This window comes from Chiloscyllium plagiosum, chromosome 21, assembly GCF_004010195.1.
Source record: "Chiloscyllium plagiosum isolate BGI_BamShark_2017 chromosome 21, ASM401019v2, whole genome shotgun sequence".
Lineage (NCBI taxonomy): Eukaryota > Metazoa > Chordata > Chondrichthyes > Orectolobiformes > Hemiscylliidae > Chiloscyllium > Chiloscyllium plagiosum.
In genome coordinates, this window is record NC_057730.1 from 17,065,065 (window position 1) to 17,073,349 (window position 8,285).

Consider the following 8,285-nt stretch of genomic DNA (forward strand, 5'->3'; position numbering starts at 1 on the left):
CTTCTACCTTTGAGCCAGTTCTGTATCCAAATGGCTAGTTCTCCCTGTATTCAATGAGATCTAACCTTGCTAATCAGTCTCCCATGGGGAACCTTGTCAAACGTCTTACTGAAGTCCATATAGATCACATCTACTGCTCTGCCCTCATCAATCTTCTTTGTTACTTCTTCAAAAAACTCAATTAAGTTTGTGAGACATGATTTCCCACGCACAAAGCCAGGTTGACTATCCCTTATCAGTCCTTGCCTTTCCAAATACATGTACATCCTGTCCCTCAGGATTCCCTCCAACAACTTGCCTACCACCGAGGTCAGGCTCACCGGTCTATAGTTCCCTGGTTTGTCTTTACCGCCCTTCTTAAACAGTGGCACCACGTTTGCCAACCTCCAGTCTTCAAAGGCAACATTCATGGATTGGATGCAGTGTTGAATCTCTGCATCAATGTCAGCCTTAGATGAGAAGTAGCTTCCCAGGTAGGGAAATGTTCCAAGTTTGGGAGTACTTCTTCATTGATCTTAATTGACAAGGAAACCAGACTGGTTGGTAAGGGACTTGAGTCTTCTTGCCGTTGTGGCCGAGACCAATTCCTTTGCTTGCTTCCATGAAGGCATTAAGTGAGGCTTGAAGATTCTCTTCCACAGATGATGTTGGCATGACCATTCTGAAATTCCACAAGTGAGGTCAGTGTAATTTTCTTCTTGGATTTCGACCAGTTGAGGTTGACTTCTGTCTTTATCTGAAAGGATTCTGTCATATTACCATTGGTGATGACCGTCACCAACATCTTGTACACAATTTATATACAAATATTAACTTAAGAGCAAGAGTTGTGCCATTAACTTCTAACTTTCTGTCCTGGCAAAAACATTGCAAATGTCATCTGGGAAAATGCTATTCCTAGCTAATGTAAAGACCTCTGACATTGATCTATTTTTATACCCTTTTTTTTAGCAGGTACATTTTATAATGTAGAGCACAAGTCTATGCACGTGCCAACACAACAAACTCTTATCCAAGTGATTCTTGAAGACCAAGAAGAATTCATATAGCTTCCTAGCAACAACCAAACCTTATAACAATGTTTACAGAGGATAGACTATGGGAGTCTAGCTGGAAGTGGTTAGAATAGTCAAGTCTGGAAATACCAAAGGCATCTATGAGAATTTTAGTGGCAAATAAATTGAAAACAGGTGATGTCAGGCACGGTTATGCTGGGGAAAATAAAAGGCTTTTAACAGTGACGCAGTTATGAGGGTGGAAGCTCACCTGGGGATCAAATGTGACACCTATGTTATGAACAGCTGTTTTCAAGGAGAGGATGGAGATGGTAGCTAGGGAATGAAGACAGGTGCAAGAATTGGAAACAATAGCTTCAGGTCTGAGGAAAGTGTGAATGGGTTTTTTTTTAATGGGGAAAGGAATGTTACCAGAACAGAGGAACAGTAATGGATTTACTTTTGAAAAGAAGGTAACAGAAATATTATGGAAGTATTGAATGATTCATTTTCAATGTTACATTTGACTGTACACATCTTGCTTTGTAGTTGTGTCTTAGAAATCTTCACTAAAGCACTTTTGCATATTGCTACTGTGCTTCCAATCAAATGTACTTCTTGCTTATAAAATACTTTGGAACATCCGAAGGTCTTGAAAGCTGTAAAATGCAAGTGTATTGTGTTTGCAAATTAATTGTTCCCTTCCATTAGAATATGTATAAATTTGTTAATAGTTGAGGCCTATGAATATTTTCCAATTTATTTTGTATGTTACTTTCGAGTATAGAATAAAATTAAAGTAATAAAAATCAAATAAAACTTTAATGAATTAAAGAAATTATTGTACTTTGTACTAAATATACTTTAGTTTCATAACTTACCATTATACTGTGTACTTAGTTACTTGACTTTTTTGAAAAGATAAAAATGTTTGGCCTTTTTAAACAATGATGGAGATGCTACTAAATTAAGTGAATTTGTGTATGACTTCAGTAAAATTGTAATTTACAAAATCTGTTGTTTAATCAAGAAGCCAGTAATTCACCATGTTTAAGCTTTTTTTTTAAGGTTTCCAGCAAACTAAATTCCTTCTTCTCCCCCACCTGCCCCCAAGGCATACCCAAAAGTAGGTGAGTTAGCCCTTGGCCTCCCCTATTGTTGTGTTGCAATAAGGTCATGGTGACATTTCTTCGTCCCTTTCTGTGAGAGTTATTCATTTTTCCTGAGATCAAGTGAAATGGAGCTGAGTGGAACTTACTTTGTAATTCTATGGTTGAGAAAAAAGGTGTGTGCAAATAAATTCTCTGAGCAAAGTGTTTATATTTTCTTTTCAAATGCTCTTTTGCTTGATTAATTTGTGTCCTGTAACCTGAGTATGTCAGATGCTCCTTTTTCTCTTCATTCTCGCCCTAACCCCACCTCAATGTGAAGGTAATTGGAGAAAGCATGGAATTATTACAGTTGATCGAGCCTGTCAATGCTGTGAAGACATCTCAATGATTCGGATGATTTATTATGTTCAAGAGTCACATTTTTCTATCAGAGATATTTGCGAATGACTGGCACAAATCTATTGCAATTGTTGGGTTTTTAAAGCAAATTGGGCCCAGATTAGGTGACCACTCTGCATTGAAACTATTCTCCAGAGGCTGCGAAGTAATAAGATCCTAATTCTATTCTTTTGTATGTAAATGTTCAGTGGGGATCCTGTTGTAATTCAAATACACATAACCAGATTTTGTTCCAGGCTATATTATACAAACCTGAAAGTTTTCAGTGGAAGGGACGTCTCTGCATAATTAAACCATGAAGTTTTGAATAATGACAATATATAGGATTAGTGTACATTCAATGCTATGGCAACAGTTAAATTCTGTGAGGTCCTTCACTAAAACTTTGCATCTGGACAGAACAGTGATTCAGCTGTCAAAACTCTGTTTCTTGGGTATTGGAGCAGATAGTATACTTCTCAAAGCTTATGATTGCTACATCATGTATAAATAGATATTTAATATTGGTGTGACATAGACCATGATACTTGATTTATATTGCATCTAAATTTGTAGGTCACCAATCAGAAGCTTCATTTAAGTGTAAACTTGGTTCATGTTCTTTTTACCTCTTTCCTTTTTCTTTTATCACACTGACTTAAATCGTAATTCTTTCTTTTATTGTTTCTAATTGCTGTACATGTCAATTTCTGGCACAGTCCATTGTGATACAAGAACCTATTTTAAGTTTGAATCATTTATTTCCATGCATTTAATCATTTTCCAGTTCGTATTTAGTAACTGGCAAGTTCTGCATGCCAGAAATACAAACCATTCAAGCTTATCCATACTGCTTTGTAGCAAGGCCAGAGAATGGATCAGAATTACATAAATGTTAAATTGACATAATGAAAAACAGGACTTTACATTCAAAATGTTACTTGGAAATAATATAATTCCGCCACATTAAATTTAATTTAATTTGGGTAGGTTTTATACTCCAGGAGTCAGTCTATCAGGTGCATTTTAGTACATTAGATGAAGCAAGCCAATTGACACTTCAAGCCTGATGTAACATTCAATAAGATCACTAACTAGTGTTGTACCACAGGGATCCATTCTGAGACCACAATTATTTGCAATATATATTAACGGTTTGAATGAGGAAAGTGAATCTCAAGTTTGCAAATGAGGCAAACATAGTTTAGAAGGTAAGTGGTGAAGATGACACAAAGTCTGCACAGGGATATAGATAGGTTAAACTAATTGAATGGGCAAAAACTCAGCAGCTGGAATAAAATGTAGAGAAATGTGAAGTTTTGCACTTTGGCAGGAAGAATAGAAGAGCTAACTATTTAATTGGAGAAATGCTGCAGAAGGCTACAGAACAAAGAGAACTGAGAGTTCTTGTCCTTGAATCACAAAAAGCCAGTGTTCAATTTCAAGGGGTAATCGGGAAGGAAATGCAAGATTAGCCTTTATTTCAAAGGGAGTAGAATATGAAAATAAGGAAGTTTTACTGAAACAACACAAGGCACTAGTCAAATCAAAGCTTCCATATTGTGAACAGTTTTGGGTCCTTTATCTGAGAAAAGATATACTGTCATTGGAGGCAGTTCAGAGAAGGTTTGTGAGGCTGATACCAGGTATGGGAAGGGAGGGGGCCTTTTGGGATATAGAAGAATGAAAGATGATCTTTCTGAAGCACACAGGATTCTTAGAGGACTTGACAGGGTAGATCCGAAAGGTTCTGAGCCCATATGGGAAAATCTAGACCCACAGGCAATAATCTCAGGATAAGGCATTGTACCTTTAAGACACAGATGAGAAGGAATTTCTTCTCTGAGGGTTGTGAATCTATGGAATTATTTACTACAGAAAGGTGTTGAGATTTTGAAGCTGTAAGAGAATTGAGAGTTATGAGCAAAGGCAGGAAAGTGGAGTTGAAGTTTATTAGATCAGCCACAATCTCATTGAATGGCAGAGAAGGCTCGAAGAGCTGAATGGCCTATCTCTGGTCATATGGTCAAGATGTCTCACCTCAGCTTGGTCTTAAATGACTAACCCCTTATTCTGAGATTGTGACCCTGTTTTCTAGTTTTTCCATGCCAGCCTAAGTGCAACATCTCCCAATCAAACTCCTCAGGATATTTATATGCATCAATTAGATAACCTCTCTGTTTTCTAAACTGTAGTGAATACAGACATAGACTATCCAACCTTACCTCCTAGGACAATCTCTTCATCTCAGAAACCAGTCCAGTGAACTTGTTGTATTTCCCCTATGTCTTCTGTAGTTAAGTAGACCAAGACTATACCATTACTCCAGGTGGGGCCTCTATCTTTTGGGTGTTGCTCCAGATATTGTTGGCTTATGTATTTTTGACGACACACAAAAATGAGCCCTTGTGTTTTCACTGTTGTTCACACTTGGTGTAATAATCAGATAACAATCACCTGATGAAGGAGCGTCGCTCCGAAAGCTAGTGTGCTTCCAATTAAACCTGTTGGACTATAACCTGGTGTTGTGTGATTTTTAACTTTGTACACCCCAGTCCAACACCGGCATCTCCAAATCAGATAGCTTTGATAGTGAGGCAGCACTAACAGAAGACTTTCTTCTTTTAGTAACCTTGGCACTGGTTCTACTTATTGCCTTTGGCTTGGAGATACATCAGAATGGCATTAAGGCAGTTCTTGTTTTGGACTTTAATTCCAGAACTAATTTATTGAATAGTAATTGAATAGCTTAATGAATAGCAGAATCTTAAATCATCTGTTGCCAAACCATGGTCAGAGAAAATATGTCTGGAAGGAGGAAATGAAATCTGTGGCCTATTGGTTAGTATCTATTTGTATTCTCAACCAATGCCCACACACAGACTTACAAATAAGGATCACTGAAGAAAGACTTAAATTTAAATAGCATCTTTCACAACCTCAAGACCTCCCAATGTGCTCTGCAGTCAATGAAACATTTTCTAAATATATTTGCTGTTGTAATATGGGCAATATGACAGCCAATTTCTGCATAGCAAGTTCCTACAAACAGTACCAAGATAGATGCTCATATCCACTGTTTTGGTAATGTTGATTTAGGGTTAAATATTCACCAAATTACAAATGATAATCATCACGAACAGAAACACTAACTGATCGTTTGCTTCCATAGCCAAAAGGCCACTGAGGCTAATTATAGAACAGTACCCACCATTGCCAGTGTGTAGCTGAGATATGGCAGATGAAATGCAGTAACAGGTAACAGCAAACCTGTACAACATAAAACTATTTCCGACAAAAAAAACAAAAAGGATTTGGGAGTGATTACTGATCATACCCTGAAAGCAACTATCTGGTGAGTGTGAAGCACTTATCAGATATAAATCAGCACTTGAATGCTCCTGGAGGGCATTGGATTACAAGTCAGAACAAATTATATTGACAATGTATAGGTCAATGGTGAATGTCTGGGATATAGTACATAGTTTTGACCATTAGACACATTTAAAAGAGTTGAAAAAAGACGGAAATGGGTGGCTCTAGGTCTTTGGGACTAAGCTGTGCTTAAGAAAAAAAACTAAAGCAACTAAACTTATTTTTGTTGGAGAATAGACTCCAGTGGATCTATAATGCAGGACTAACAATAATTGAATGTACAGACAAGATGCAAGTAAACAAACTATTTAATTGGGCAATAACAAGATTAATAGACACCTTATATATGGTACAAGGATGATGCTTATTCATGGTAAGAACGTGATGTGATTTTTTTTTAACACAGGCAAGTTGGTGCCCTGCAGTTTTGGACACAGACTACAAAACCATACAAGCCTCAAGTATGCTCATAAATATGGGAACACTTCCCCATGGGATAGGTGATGTAGGGGATAGATTCTGAGAAATTAGTGATTTCTAGTCAAATCTCTCAAATGAAATTGGATTGATGGAGGACTTTGGATGTTTATTGTATTGTTTAATTGTTTCTAGGGAGGTAACGGAAACAAGCTGGTGTAAGTTGAAGCAAGGAATCTGAAGATTGGCAGAAGGTTTGGTGTGGTCGTCATAAATGAAGAATATGGCACCTGAGTTATTCTCATTTGCTGATTATAGACAGTTGTCGAAGCTGTTAAACAACAATTGGAAGCAGGGACTCAGTCTGACATTTTCTTCCCCTAAGCTTAATTATCAGATTCCAAATCCAGGCTCAGAATTGATCAGTACTATTGACATAAAGCAGAAATTGAATCTTGCTCAGTACCACATCTTGCAAGTGTGTTTACACTGTAAGTATTAGCACTAAATGATCTACCAAACTTATGTAACTCAGCACACCTTCTCCCAACTCCCTTCCACAATGAACTAAACATGATGGACCAAATAGATCTGAAAGCGGGAAGCCATTGGAGGGGGCACATGGGGCGAGAGGTGAAGAATAGATTCACTTAGTGTGTCATGACAACCTTGAATGAATTTTTTTTCAGGGAGGTGGAAAAGATTCAACACGTGATTGAAAAGAGAAAATTAGCAGGGCTATGGAGAATGACCAGGGGAATGGAACTTACAAAGAATCACGAAGTCACAATGGCTCCTTTGCTGTGTGGGTCTATAAATGGAGCAAATGCAGAATTCTGGTAAAAGATCACTGACCAGAAACTTAATTCTGCTTCGCAGATCTCTCCACCGACACGATCTGATATACTGAGTGTTTCTGTCACTTGGTGTTGTTATTTCTGATTTCCAGCATTTGCAATATTTGGCATTTGATTAAAACGTGTGGGTTGTCTTCCACTAGTCACACCCTTCAGCCCTGCAATTGAAGAACTCCCCACGCTGATCATTGAAAGGGGAGATATCCACCAGATTGTTCCCCACCTATAACTTTAAGTTTGGCATAATGATCATAACTATTGGTACATCATCAGACACAGTGATTTCTCAATAAATAGTTTACCAACTTAACTTAAAACTATCATAATTTATAATGATGCAAGCAAATCCAGTAGTCTGGAGAGTCATACCACCCTCAAACATAAACCCTGTTTCTTTCTCCACAAATGCTGGCAGACCTGCTGAGTTTCTCCAGCAATTTGTGTTTAATTCAGTGTTCAGCTGCAGTAACCTAATTGATAATCAGAGACTTTTTAGCCTTAATATAGGTGACAATAAGAAATAGGAACAGGGTCAGGCTGTTTGGCCCTGGGAGCTGCTCCACCATTCAATTATATCATGGCTGATCCAACATTCCTGAGGTCCACATTTTTGCTCTTTCCCAACCCCTTGATTCCCATACTGATCAATAATCTATACATCTCAGCCTTAAATGTGCATAAAAGACTCTATCCCCACAGCTCTCTGTGGCAAGGGTTTCCAACTCTACGAGAAAAGAAATTCCATCTCATCTCTATCTTAAATACTGTGGGTGGCATGGTGGCACAATGGTTAGCACTGCTGCCTCACAGTGCCAGAGACCTGGTTCAATTCCCGCCTCAGGCAACTGTCGGTGTGGAGTTTGCACATTCTCCCCGTGTCTGCGTGGATTTCCTCCGACAGCCCAAAAATGTGCAGGTCAGGTGAATTGGTGCTGCTAAATTGCCCATAGTGTAAGGTGAAGGGGGAAATAGAACATAGAACATAGAAGAATACAGCGCAGTACAGGCCCTTCGGCCCTCGATGTTGCGCCGATCCAAGCCCACCTAACCTATACTAGCCCACTATCCTCCATATGCCTATCCAATGCCCGCTTAAATGCCCATAATGAGGGAGAGTCCACCACTGCTACTGGCAGGGCATCCCATGAACT